The sequence below is a fragment of the Elgaria multicarinata genome, chromosome 9 (assembly GCF_023053635.1).
Source record: "Elgaria multicarinata webbii isolate HBS135686 ecotype San Diego chromosome 9, rElgMul1.1.pri, whole genome shotgun sequence".
NCBI classification, from domain to species: Eukaryota; Metazoa; Chordata; class Lepidosauria; order Squamata; family Anguidae; genus Elgaria; species Elgaria multicarinata.
In genome coordinates this window covers 13,452,229-13,466,160 of record NC_086179.1, presented here as the reverse complement: position 1 = coordinate 13,466,160, position 13,932 = coordinate 13,452,229, and the positions used below count along the sequence as shown (strand labels likewise).

Here is a 13,932-nt window from a genome sequence, read left to right as displayed (position 1 = left end):
GGCTGATGGGATACCAGCGGGAGGACTGAGGGGGGGAGAAAGGGTGGGGGATGTGTCAATCAAACACACCATTGACTAATAGTCAACTCAACGCTGGCCTTAATCTACACCATGGTTAATTATAATCATGTCTATAATCAACCGTTGAGTTAACTATTAACCCACCATTTAATACTGTGTTGTCCGAACACAACCACTGTCTTTCCCAGTCCTACAAGGAGATGGCAGGGACTAAACCTAAAGCTATCTACTTGTAACACATATATTTTCTCATTAAGCTAAAGCCCTTGGTAATAGCAACAAAGCATCTGACCCTTCCCAAATCAACACTTTGTACAAAATATTGTGGTTGAATTCGGGATTGTTCCACTCCATACTGTAGGGGTTTGTGTGTGTGTGTGTGTGGGGGGGGGGGGAAATCACATTTCCAAAGTGAAAAGAAACTTGTAAAAATGCCATTTGTTCTGAGTTGCATATTATTAAAAAAAAAATCTGCATTGAGGTAAGAATGTTGGAGAAATTTGAAAGAAATTCTAATGAGTTTAGATTTCTCTGAATCCAACCTGCAGATTCAACAGCAGACCAACTTTTTATGAGTAACATAGAATCATAGAATAGCAGAGTTGGAAGGGGCCTACAAGGCCATTGAGTCCAACCCCCTGCTCAATGCAAGAATCCACCCTAAAGCATCCCTGACAGATGGCTGTCCAGCTGCCTCTTGAAGGCCTCTAGTGTGGGAGAGCCCTAGGTAACTGATTCCATTGTCATACTGCTCTAACAGTCAGGAAGTTTTTTTCCTGATGTCCAGCTGGAATCGGTCTTCCTGTAACGTGAGCCCATTGTTCCGTGTCCTGCACCTGGGATGATTGAGAAGAGATCCTGGCCCTCCTCTGTGTGACAACCTTTCAAGTATTTGAAGAGTGCTGTCATGTCTCCCCTCAATGTTCTCTTCTGCAGGCTAAACAAAAATTCTGCAGACTTGTGGACCATTCTTTTCCACTTTTGGGGGTGTGGGATTTGCACTGATTGCCATTAACTAATGTGCATTAGCACAAGTAGAACAAAATTCTGTTTAAAAATGCTCTAATTCCATGAATGAATGGGCAATAGAATGAAAGACGTCTGACAATCCATGAAACATAATCAGAACAGATTTAACAAAATCCATACATTGCTTCATTAACCATATAATAAAATCTATAATTATTAATTAATATTATTAATAAATTACTGTGACAGCAGTAGTAGAAAATTATGCCTAAAAAAAAAAAGCCATTAGCCCCTGCTCAAATGTTATAACTTATAATTGTTATCTTAAATTGCCCTTCTGGTCCCTTGACTCTTCTTTATGAAAACGCAGGAGGAAAAGACGCAGGTATTTGCACGTAAAGTTTCAAATTATTCCTCACCGTGCAGGGCTGCATGTTTGAATGTTTCCAAGAAAGTATTGTTCTTATGTGACAACAGGTCAGGAAGACTCTGCATTAATTACACTAACATATGGTTATTAACAGATTCTAGCTCAGGGAGCAATACTTTACAATGTTATCTTCCAGATAGTCAGATGTTTCCCATATTGTCAGTGCTGGCAGCTATTGTTTCCCTCATTTACTTCACAGAGCTAATTACTCCCTAATAATAACTTTACCTTGGAGTTTTTCACTTGCTTGTGCCAGCAAACCTGTTCACACTACATATGCTAATTATTGGCACTTATTCATTATGTTAAGATAGCTTTAAGTTCAAGCTGTGCAGCCTGGCTTTCGGTATGGAACCAGCTGGCTCCAAAGTTCCACCTTTTTTTTTTCTCTCCCTTCCTCTTTCTTTTTTCCTAACTAAAGTCATTAAAAACTTTTACGATGGGATCATCTTATTATCCGAACAATTTGGTTTTCAAGAAGTTGAATGTATGTTCAGTTACCAACCTCCCCTCCCCACCCACCCACCCAAAAGCAAGGGAATATCTGTAATATGGTGTGTCTTGTTTTCATAATAGCTTTTTTCATAATCATCTATATGGCACCACTAATATATTCTATTATCCTTGGGTAAGTATCCAATACTGCCGCTGCGCTTCTGTTCGTTCCGTTGTGACACCGGGACCCACTGCTAGCCCAATGGAGAGTTAGCACTGCCTAAACCAAGGCCAGAAATGTGTAGAAACACTTGTTTCTGGATTGGGACAAGTCAGCAGAACACCTTTCCGTAAGCTCTGCTGACCCACCCCATTCCAGAAATGACTATTACTGCTCATTTCCAGTTGCTTTAAGAAGCCTAACTCCCCATGGAACTTGTGGTGAGCAGCATAAGACACTGCCCAATATCTTAGGTCTGTGCCATCTGCAGCAGAGATGAAAGACATTCACTTCATCACCCTCAAGAATAGCAAATTTGGAGTGGCCATTTTTTAAGGAAAGGGAGATTTTTGAAAGAATTCATGAGGCAGGTGGCTCACAAATGTCAGTGTGATGAAGCGGCAGCTGTACTAGCAATGAAGAGGGGTTTCTCTCGGTGGCCTTTTCCCCCCCTCGGAATTGCCCTACTGGTGGTCACCAGGTTTTGTTGAAGCCATTCCCCACATGCTCAGAATGAGCTGAAATGATGGTGTGGCCAGGACCTTCCAGGGGGACGATGGTAGCTGCTGATTGGTAACCACTGAGAGGGCACCTCATTCTCCCTAATATTTAAATAAGATTTTTGAAAAACTGCTGCTAACCAACTGGCAAACCACCACCAATGGTAAACCACCACCAATGGTAAACCTTCCCAACCCTTTAGAAATTTTGTCTTCCTTGGAAAAAAAAATGGCCACCAATTTCAGATGCCATGCTACCACACCACCCTCACTGGGGTTTTTTTTAGCTCAAAACTATTTTTAGTTTTATTTGTGATTTCTCCTTTTCTTATATTTTTCTTGAAATCTAAACACATGTTCCATCTGAGTAGGACACTCTTAACTTACCTCAGATTTCACGATATACTTGTTTGTTTTTTGCTTTTTTACCTCAGATTTTAGTATAGGCAAAATTTGATACCAACACGTATAGGTTAAAGATGTTTTAAAAGTCTGTCTTAGATGTTTAGAATCATCCTGAGCATTGCTAGGATTAAGGTTCTATCCATTTCCTGCCTTGGGGATTTTCATTGATCTAGGGTCACCTACCAAGAGTACCTCTTCATGGGTCTTTGCTTTCCTGACATGGTATTGTGGTGCATTTATTGGATCTTAGTATGTTGAGTACCAGACTGAGGCCAAATGGATTAAAATGGGGCTGGTTCATACATGTATGTACATTCATGACATGATCTCTAGCAGCTGAATTTGTGAACTGATTCTACTGATGTGCACTGTGTACTATGTCACATGAAAGCCCTGGCTGTGAATGCTCATTCATACATGCAAGCCATCAGTTGATGCTGTGGACATCAAGTGGCATATATGTTATGCTTGAAGCAGCATTTAGACGTCTTGATTATTTTCTGCCTTATCAGAAGGATGGCCAAAGATGAATGAGCCGAGAGAGAGAGAGAGAGAGAGAGAGAGAGAGTTATTTATATTATTTCACCTTTCTTCCTCCAAAAAAAATATATGTCAAGAATGTAACAGGTTTGGGGGTATACAGAAGGGCCTTAAATATCTCAGGTGCAAGTGTGAACAAGCGATTCTATGGGATTGTCTGAGAGGCAGAACAGATGGACATGGAAATTGTTGGAATCTTTCCTGACCATATATGCCCCCCCTCCTTATTTTATTCTATCTGAAACTCTGTGAGGTAGGTTAGACTGAAAGATAATGACAGGCCTAAGGTCACATTGTGGGGTGGTGGTGTTTGAACCCATGCCTTGGCCAACACTCTTATCATGACCCTGGCTCTATCTATATGTGGTAAGTAAAGGTGTTTTGTGGTTCTATTTTTAATATGGTCAGGAAAGATTCCAACAATTTCCATATCCATCTGTTCTGCCTCTCAGACAATCCCATAGAATCGCTTGTTCACACGGTGTGTGCACTTGCACCTGAGATATTTAAGGCCCTTCTGTATACCCCCAAACCTGTTACATTCTTGACATATATTTTTTTAAAGTTAGGTTATAGCTCTTATAGTTCAAGAGATAAACCTGAATATGTAAAGGTGAAACATTTCCACTGTGGCTGTTTTAAATAGGTTCCCTGCTTCTCGTTTAAGTCTTAATACATTGTTTAGTTCATTTATTAATACAACTTTGTACATTTTAGCCCTAACAAAAGACTTTTGCAGGCATGGAATGGGAATACGCAGCCTCAGCGTAATTGTAGCCAACAGTTTCCACAAAAAGACTTTTCTGTGTGTAGAGAATCCACAATGTCCAGCTGTTCCTAGAAGGATTACCAGGGTTTAATGGAGAGCACAGATGGAACCAATACTATTGTCCAGAGAGTATTCTAGGGCAGAGGCTAAAATGTGAAGGATGATCAGCAAAGCTCTGATTGGAAAGAGAATAGGAAAGAAGCAGAGAAAGAAAGCAATCCTGTTGTTCTACCCCTCCCAAAGGGATAGGATGGGGAGGGGGAGAGAGAGAGAAAATCTCTAGTGATGACTAGGCAAAGGAAATCGTTTCCCTAAAGCTCCCTTTCATGGTCAATAGGCATTTCGAGATATCCCAGATCATGTGTGGTGGCTGCAGCTGTTTTAGAGTTTCTTCCTGTTATGTTAGAGACTATGTCCTAGTTCTCAGTGAAGTAGTAAACCTGAGGCTGTTTCTACACCAGCCCGAAAATGCGGCCTGGTCACGGCCGAGTCCCTCTGCTTCCAAATGACGCACAGGGACTCCTGGGAGGAAAGAGGGACGAGAACAGCTTTTCCCAGGGATACGTACTTCCTAGGAAAATCCAATTCTTCCCACGGTCTCGGGACGATCCTGAGACTGCAGGAGGTGTGGCCACCCATCCCGGCTTCTTCCCTCCTCCCCACAAGTTGCAGGGAGCAGTAGAGGGAAGGATCCGGGAAGGATCCGGGCCGGGAGGAATCGGGGGGGGGGGGTTACTTACGTTTTAGTTGGAGTGGACATGCGCTCAGCTCCTTTAAAAAAAAGCCAAGTGCGACACTCTCCTTCCTCCTGGGATGTCGCGCCCACATGTGGACTAAGGGGAGGAACTCTTGATCCAGATATCGCGAGATCCTCCCCCTCCCTCCCTCTACACCATGCTGGTGTAGAAATTATTATTATTGTTATTGTTATTATCCTGCCTTTTGCCCAATACTGGGCCTCAAGGTGGCCAAAATGGCCTGAGTAAGGGCAACTTCACATCAGATTGCAAGCGAGAGCTCAGCTGACTCGATATTCCTCCACATCGTACTTTCCCTCCACATAGAAAATGGACATGTCAGAGGGATGAGGGAAGCTAGAACTTGTGACATCTAGTTTTCTATGTGTGGTGGATCTTTGTGTGGTGGAGAAAATGCAGTCATGAGAGCCTCCACTAGTTACATCCAATGGTGAACCCAGATGGCAAAACTGAAACAATTGAGGGGTTGGACTTATTTCCCTATGAGGAGAGGCTAAAGCAGGTGTGAGGGTTGTTGGACGACCAACTCTTATTAGACCCAACGCCCATGGGCAATGGGCAAGGATGATGGGAGTTGGAATCCAACAACATCTGAAGCTTACAGCTTTCTCACCCCTGTACTAAAGTGCTTCGACCTCTTTAGTAGAGGAGAAAAGCTAGTTAGTGGTGATTGGGAGGCATGATAAAGGTTTGTCAGGAAGGCCCTGTTCAGAAGACACCTTAAACCATGGTGGTTAACTACTGTGGTTTAACGTAGGGTGACCATGTGAAAAGGAGGGCAGGGCTCCTGTATCTTTAACAGTTGCATAGAGAAGGGAACTTCAGCAGGTGTCATTTGCATGCATGCAGCACCTGGTGAAATTCCCTCTTCATCGGAACAGTAAAAGCTGCAGGAGCCCTGCCCTCTTTTGTATCTGGTCACTCTAATATAGCTCCTGCAGCTTTAACTGTTGTGATGAAAAGGGAATTTCACCAGGTGCTGCATGCATACAAGTGACACCTGCTGAAATTCCCTTTTCTGAACAACTGTTGAAGATACAGGAACCCTGTCCTCCTTTCCATATGGTCACCCTTGCTTAGACAAATTCCTGGAGGAGAGGCCTATCAATGGCTATTAATCCTGATGGCTATATGTGACCTCCACTCCATAGTACACAGCAGGTGTCATTTGTATGCATGAAGCACCTGATGAAATTCCCTTTTCATCACAACAGTTAAAGCTGAAGGAGCAGCTTCCTAGTGAGACCAGATACAAAAGAGGGCAGGGCTCCTGCAGCTTTAATTGTTCTAATGTAGAGGGAATTTCACCAGGTGCTACATGCATACAAATGACACCTGCTGAAATTCCCTTTTCCATACAACTGTTAACGATACAGGAGCCCAGTCCTCCTTTCCATGAGGTCACCCTAGACAATGCTGAGCTAAATGGACCAACTTCTTAACTTGGTTTAAAGCAGCTTCCTATGTCCCTTTGTTTCTCTGTCAAAAAGGCCCTGATTAGTGGCATTTGATAACTGTGATTGCTCCATGCCATTGAAATGTGTCACTCTATACCTGTGCGGATGGGGATAGAAATAAATATGTTATGTACAGAGGATAGAGAAAAACACTCTGAATGAGGAGAGTGCTGGCAAAGTTTGTTGGCAGAAGCAACTCCTAGAAGACTGAGTTACTGAATTGTTGTTCCTTAAGGACTAGGGCTACCTACGTATATGTTTGCTTCCATCTGCTCAACTTGTGGAGCATGGTGTAGTGGTTAGAGTATCGAACTAGGACTGAGAAAACCTGAGCTAAAATCCTCACTCATCCAGGAAGATCACTGGTAATCAACTTCCAGCCTAACCAACCTTACAGGGTTGTTGTGAGGGGAAAGCGAGGGGAAGAACCATGTATGTTGCCTTGTATTCCTGGGAGGAAAGGTGGGATATAAATGTAATGACGAAATAAATAAACTGGTTACAAAAAGTATTTTGTCACCTGCATGATCTACTCAGAAGTAGATTGACCCTGGAACTTCCTACTGTTCGTGGGAACATGAGGCCCGAAAAACACACAATGCAGTTCTTTGTTTCAGAAGAGATGTTGTACATTCGGTTGGGAAAACTGACTGACTTTTTAGGTAAATATTTCTCTTTCCAAGATCAAGCTGTCAGATGGAAAAGTGGGAGATTTTTAAATCCTCCTCCTTATTGTAGTCCTTTGTCCTAGCTGTAATTTCATAGACGCTGAAGCTATCGCCTGCAAAACTCTTACACACATAACAAGTAGCACCGCTTGGAAGGAAGTTAGTCAATTAAGTAAATATAGCTTCCTCCTCACTCCACCCCCAAGCCCGGCAGCCAAAGACCCCTTTAATTGTTTTAGTCAAAATCGTGTGCCTCTAGCACAGCTGTTTTTCATTAACTACGGCCACACACAGGCACCACTTGCGGGCTAGGTAACATTGCTGCAAGTTTGCTCTCCTGCATTCTAGAAGGGGGGGGAATGGAAACGGCGCTGATGTCTGTGAAGCAGCTGCATTGTGGTTTAATGCAGTCATCTTCAGAAAAGGAGAAGAAGAAGAAAAAAGAACCTTTATGTGATAATTCTTAAAGCGGAGGCGGACCACTTATGGCTGTGGGCTACCTGTGGTTTTTCAGCCCCCTTCTTGTGGGTTAGGGTGGAGGCGGGACCAGGTGACAGGGATCATTACTGGTCTGCTACGTCTTCTGGTGTGGTCCACAGAGGATTCCTGGGCCATGTTCGCTGCCTTGCTTTCGTGATTTAGGGGACACGGGACCTGCTGTGTCCTGGGCGACATCAACAAACAGGGCAGAGCTCTGCCTTGCAAGAGGAAGATAGAAAGGAAGTTCAACCGGTTCTGGATGGGGTTGCACTCCCCCTGAAGGAGCAGGTTCGTAGCTTGGGGGTTCTCCTAGAACCATCTTTGTCACTTGAGGCACAGGTGGCCTCGGTGGCACGGAGTGCCTTCTACCAACTTCGGTTGGTGGCCCAGCTACACCCCTATCTGGACAGGGATAACCTAGCTTCAGTTGTCCATACTTTGGTAACTTCCAAATTAGATTACTGCAACGCCCTCTACATGAGGCAGCCTTTGAAGACGGTCCGGAAACTGCAGCTTGTGCAAAATGCGGCGGCCAGATTGATAGCTGGAACAGGAAGATTTGAGCATATAACACCGATTCTGGCCCGCTTGCATTGGCTGCTTATATGTTTCCGAGCCCAATTCAAGGTGCTGGTTTTAACCTATAAAGCCCTACATGGCTTTGTTAGATCAATGTTCTTTTCACCCAAGGACGAGATCCAAACAGCCCTTAAACATTTACATTTAAGGTGTTACATTCTGATTGGTTAATGCTGCTACTGGGCCCTGCCCCTTGAAAGCTTTAATACTGTACCATATTCCCTATGTTTTTTGTCTGATTGCTCCCTTTGAAGAGACCAGGCCTTGATTACTAATCAATAAAGCGCTTTTGAACCCTCTGTCGCTGGAATGGTGGAGTCGTGCTTAAGGGCTGTTTGGATCTCGTCCTTGGGTGAAAAGAACATTGATCTAACAGCTTGGGACCACAATACCTGATGGAACGCCTCTCCCGACATGAACCTACCCGTACACTGCACTCAACATCTAAGGTCCTCCTCCGAGTGCCTACTCCGAGGGAAGCTCGGAGGATGGCAACAAGGGAGAGGGCCTTCTCAGTGCTGCCCCCCCCCGACTGTGGAATGATCTTCCCGATAAGGCTCGCCTGGCGCCAACGTTGTTATCTTTTCGGCGCCAGGTCAAGACCTTTCTCTTCTCCCAGGCATTTTAACAGCATTTAATAACGTTAAGTTTGTTTTAATGGACCCCAGAATTGTTGTTTTAAATGGATACTGTTGTTGTTTTTATACTGTTTTTATGTTTTTTAAAAATTTTGTATACTTTTAATGTTTACTATTTTTAATTGTCGTAAACCGCCCAGAGAGCTTCGGCTGGGGGGGGGGGGGCGGTATATAAATGTAATAAAATAAATAAATAAAGGAAGGAAGGAAGCTGCCATATGCGAAGTCAGACCATTGGGCCATCAAACCTTGTATGGTTTACTCTGACTGGTGACACACTCCAAGTTCTAAAGCAGAGGTCTTTCCCAACTCGACTGAGATCCTGTAACTGGAGATGCCAGCCAGCGTTTGAATGTGGGATCATTTGCCAACCAAACTCTGGTTCCTCTATAAAGAGGCTGTGCAGGAACTGATTACAACTGCTCAACTTGATCTCCTGTTTCAGAAGCCAAGATCCGCAGCATTACCCTGTACCCCCATTCCTGTACAATACACAAATATATATTTGGATCTTGCAATCTGAAAGAGCTGATGGCCCAGAGTCGAGATGGTTGTTGAGCTCAAGCGAGGTAGACCAGGAGATACAACCTGCAATCATTCCCTGCCTCTGGAGGTCAGGCAGGCGCCAACTTTGTATTCCTTTCGGTGCCTCCTAAAAACGTCATTGTTCCAGGAAGCCTTTCCTTAATGACCAGCCATGGTTCGTGGTTCACTTTTCATTTTGCTTCTTTTAAAAATCTATTTTAAGGTGTTTTATTCTGTTTTTATTTTCATTTCATCTTGTACACCACTCTGAAATTTCGAATGGGGAGCGGTATATAAATATTGTAAATAATAAAGAAATCATCACAGTCTTTCGCTTTAGAGCAGGGGTTTTGAACTTCAGACCTGCGAGCCAAATCTCTCCCACCAGGGGGTCCCAATCTGGCCCTTCGGGTTCCCCTACCCATTTTCCCCAACCACTGGATTCCCTGACTGTTGTGCAGTTTTTTCCCCATCCTGAAAGGTTGAAATGCTTCTCCTGACGATTAGTTAGCAGCAGTAAGAGCTTTAAGCTGAAACATGTTGGCCTTCTTGGTCCTGCTCCTTCTGTCTTTGGCCCCACCCACCACTAGAATGGTGGGCAGACCCACCCTGCCCACCACCCCAAGAACTTCCCCAAAGTGGAATTCTACCTGAAGGCTGAAAGATGCTCAATACCTTTGCTTGGGATGATACAGAGGTTACCTTCTGCCCCCATGTATTACCTAACCACTGCTGCACCAGTAGCTGTAATACCATTCTCTGGCCATTGACGGTTATTTATTTATTTATTTATTGCATTTATATCCTGCCTTTTCCCTCCAAGGAACCCAAGGTGGCGTACATAATCCTCCTCCTCTCCATTTTATCCTCACAACAACAACCCTGTGAGGTAGGTTGGGCTGAGAGTCTGTGACTGGCCCAAAGTCACCCAGTGGGTTTCCATGGCCGAGTGGGGATTAGAACCCGGATCTCCCGACTCCCAGTCCAACACTTTAGCCACTACACCACACTGGCTCTGGCACTGAAGTGCAGTACAGACTAGGCCAGTAGTTTTCTTCTCTGTCGAAACACCATGGAAGCAAGGAGATATATGTCTTCTGGGCTCCAACTGGACTGAAACCTTTCATACCTTACATACAAAACCTAACTGTGGAGGGGAAGTGGAGAGGAACACAAAAGAGGAAGGGAACAGATAGAGGGGCAGTGTAAAACAGGAATGGATGCAAGTATAACACAGCCACATGTCATTCTAATAGTTCCCATGTAATATGTTCTTGGTTAGTTATGGCATTTACTACAATCCATCAGCCAATGATGACCTCAGGACTGCACATATATGATATAATGTGTGTGCATGTTTAAATTATTATTGCTTTATCTATCCCATCTGAAGCCTTTCAGAATGGGTAGGTTATTAATGTAAATTAAGGAATTTCCCCAACACAGGTTCTTAACATCCATGTGACTTCTGAATAGGCAGGAGTGTTTCCTATAAGGAGGCATTCTATGAACTTCCTGCAAGCTAGTTGGGAAATGTCTCTGTGAGACGTTTCTCTGTCTGCTTTTTCAGAAGTTACAGAACCTTGAGTGTAAGGAGGGGGCGTAATTTGAGAAATATCCCCAGGTTTCTATGAAGGAAATACACTGTAATGAAATGAACTCACGTTTGTTCTAGTGTGTCAGTGTTCCTAGCAAGCATGAAACTTCAAGGTTGCAATCTGTTGTGGAACTGGAACTCCTTTACTTGGGAGACCCTTCTGGTGCCTTCAGCGGTGTCATTTAGATGCCATTTTGTATGCTTCAGTTTGTCTGTTTTGGTTGTTTGCCTAATAAATAGCTGTTGTATTGATGGCTTTTGGTGACAGCAGAGTGTGACGGGGTGAATTCTGAGGTTATTTGGTTGGCTTGGTTTTATTGTGTGCATGTATGTGTGTCTTTCATTGTATGATGTCTCCCCCATTTATTGTGGGAGAGGGAGTGGATTATGAATATTTCAATAAATAAATAGTAAGTGCACTTATTAAGTGCCATGAGATTGAATGGGGCTTACTTCTGAGTAAACATGTTAAGAACATACCTTTGGGGGGAAACCAGGATGATCTGATGTTTAACCAGAAACAGCTGAACTACAACTCATCAAGTGGTTCAACTCTACTTCCTGTGGCTTTTGAACAGAGAGAAAAGATTATTATCTCACAAAATGTGTTAATCAGCTCATCAATGCAAGGGTGTCTGTGTTATCCCCCAGCAATCATTTTGCAAATGGCTACTGTTAAGGTAATTATCAGGGCCTCTACTTTTTAAATTTCAATTCCCGCTAATCCCACTGTTTATAACCATCATCTCCTGACCACGAGTGTTTTCATCGGAACGCCACCCTGAGATCCCAATGATAATAGGGTACAATTGTTTTAATAAAAAATAAAATAAAATAAATACAGTTGTAACTCAAGATAACACATCATCCATCTGATGAAGTGGATTCCTGCATTGAGCAGGGCTTGATGGCCTTATAGGCCCCTTCCAACTCTACTATTCTATGATTCTATAAGTGGACTATAGTCCATGGAAGTTGATGCCACAATAAATGTGTTAGATTTTAAGGTCCCACAAGTCTCTTTGTTGTTCATGCAGAACTAGGGTTGCACGTCTATGGGCATGTCTACACCTGCCTTTTCCCCCGGGATCGTCCCTGTGCGTCCAAATGACACACACGGGATCCTGGGAGCAGGCAGGGACGATCCCGCCATTTTCCTGGGATAATCCTTAGGTGTAGAAAGGGCCTATGTAGACCTGTATCTGTGTTGTGAACTAGCACCTCTAATTTTTCTCAGCTGGGAAACGCCCTCTCTCTTTTCCTTACCTTTGGAAGGAAACTGAGATGCTCTGATTTTTTGTATTTCCTTGACTTAGGCTGAAGTTGGAGGGTTAAATTGGTTTTGGACATTTTAACTTGCTTCTCAGACGCGTGCATGGAAAACCTTTCTCTTGATAAGCAAATGAGTAATTAAAAGTGCTCTGCGGATAGAGATGAATAAGCTAATAAAGCAAGCCTTGCAGTCATTCATTTTCATTAGCCAGGGAGAACATGGAAGTCCCCCTAAAGAGCGGACTGACGCAGGAAGTTGGAGCAGATAAGAATCAAGGGTAACTGCACCTTTGTGTAGGACAATAGCTCTCGTGAATAAGTGGCTTCCTCTCCAGGCTGCAAGCTTGTACGGTTAACCAAAATTGTTGAGTAATTGTTCTGTGGTTGAGAACAAAATGCTGAATTAAACTGTTCCCAGCACAATAATTGTGTGATTACAGCATTTATGTTGCTGGCCAAAAGGAACAGTCATTAGGTTTGGAAGACTTACCAAAACCACAGGCACAAAAAAAAAAAAAAAATGCAAATTGCATGTAAATTATCCTCTAATACCTATAGCGGCTTAGAAATGGAGCTAGAAGTGCAATCGCTGTGTATTTAAAGACCGGCAATCTGGATGATGAAGAAGTAGAAGGAGGGGCGGGGGAAGGAGAACGGTTGTACATTCCAAGAACTATTTCAGGTTTTGGAAGAAAATATCAATATCAAAAGAGACTTAACTTTAATCATGTTGCATTTTATCAGATTTTGCCTATACTGTTCACAGGCAAAAGAGAAAAGAGAGAGAAAGAGAGAGAGAGAGATTCCTGCCCCCCTCGGTTTCCCCTCCACTGTATACCAATCAGATATTGTCTGAGAGTTCTAAAGTGGAATTCACTCCCACTCACAAACGTGGTTCTGAACTGAACCAAATTCAGAGCAATCTACAGGAAGGGAGGTGGCAAGCTGCAAATGTTTGAAGAGATTGCCCCAATCCCGTGGTAAGAAGTAGAAGAATATGACAATGCCCCGGGTTAGAAAGATGCTTTTCTTCATGAGCATGCTAGTACTACTTGAAAAAGGCCAGTGAAACAAACTTTTTTAAAAAAATTGTTGACTTTGTGCTTTTGTTCTGCTGACATTGTCAGCCACGACTAGAAGAGGAGAAGGAATAAAAGAGCCCGCAGAACAAAGGGACAAATAATGGGCAGATCTCAAACACTACTTGGCCCATTATAATTTTATGCTTCTAATTAAAAGCAGTCATGAATAAATAGGATTTTTATGGTTAATAATGTGTTTTTCATGGGGGTGGGGGAGGTAGCCAGATGCTGAAAACCTATAATTTGCACCTGCATTTAATGGCGTCAGAAGTTGCTTCTGCTTCTTCTTCTTCTTCTTCTTCTTCTTCTTCTTCTTCTTCTTCTTCTTCTTCTTCTTCTTATTATTATTATTATTATTATTATTATTATTATTTTAAAAAATCATAACATTGCTTAGCTGGTGCCTACTTAAAAATGTGGTCCAAACACCTGTGTATATCTGTCAGGGCAGCTATTCCAGATCAACTTTCAGAGACAGTGTACTTTTCTAATCCCATGTCGGAGGATATTGAGTGTATATACAACATTATTTTTCGTACTCAAAGACTGATTATACCCATGACCTTGCTGTAATCCATTATGTTTAA

At 43.0% G+C, this 13,932-nt stretch overlaps 1 protein-coding gene across 7 annotated transcripts in view; it reads left to right on the top strand.

Moving 5' to 3' along the window:
- SOX5 (SRY-box transcription factor 5) overlaps positions 1–13,932 on the top strand; it is a 606,763-nt gene that overhangs the window by 399,460 nt on the left and 193,371 nt on the right. The window lies entirely within an intron of this gene.